A 927-nucleotide genomic window follows, 5' to 3' on the forward strand; every position below is an offset into this window, starting at 1 on the left:
AGTGCGAGTGATGTAGGTCGGTGGCAAAGTGCTTGCCTAGAAAGATGAGGCCCTGGGTTCGAGCTCAGTCCCTGAAAACATGTCAGTATTTGTTTTTGATCTACCAAAATACTGTAATTTCTTGTTAACTTTTACAGATTTTTATAAAGTAACATGGTCAGCTTACTCTGATCCTGGGAGCCAGTAGAAAGTAAAATGTGAAATTAAACTTTGAAAGTGTATGGTGTAAATGTTTGTATACTGAAAAAAATTAAGAAAGATACTGACCTCTGTAATGATGAAAACTTACAATGAGATTCCTTTGATTCAAATCCTATGATGTGAGGCCGCACTGTTACCGTAGGCAGGTTACTCCATGTTCTCACTGTTCCTCCTCTGCAAAGTTAAAAGGGAGTGTGTCTATATCATACAATTTTTTGACAATTAAACAAGTTAATAAACAAATTTAGAGAAGACAAGGGGGGATGGTATAAAATTTTTAAATTTAATAAAATTCAAAGAAAAATTAAATTTACAATAGGGCCTACTACACACTGTAAGTACTACGAAGTGTTGGCTCTGAAAAGAGGAATTGAATACTACAAAGGATCTTCCCCTCGGAGTAAGAACTGGTACTTGTTACCACTGCTGTTCACTAATCTCCGTGTCTTACTGATTTTTTTCCCTTAGCCTCTGTCCTTCTTCCTTGAAAGGCCCCACATTGCACATGGTGCCCATTAGTCATGCCTCTTCGGGTTTCCTTGGCTCTGACTTGAGAATCGTTTCTTCATTTTAGTTTAGGGCTTTGAACCTTTTCACTGGTCATGAAATTCTTTGTAATTAAAATAAGTACTATCTAATAAAATTATATTTAATTCTCAACTCTAATGTACTTATCTATCTTGTGTTTTGTACCTATCTACCACACTTTTTTTTTTTTTTTTTTTT

Source organism: Fukomys damarensis, unplaced genomic scaffold, assembly GCF_012274545.1.
Source record: "Fukomys damarensis isolate Sample0158 unplaced genomic scaffold, DMR_v1.0_HiC HiC_scaffold_7, whole genome shotgun sequence".
Classification (NCBI taxonomy): Eukaryota; Metazoa; Chordata; class Mammalia; order Rodentia; family Bathyergidae; genus Fukomys; species Fukomys damarensis.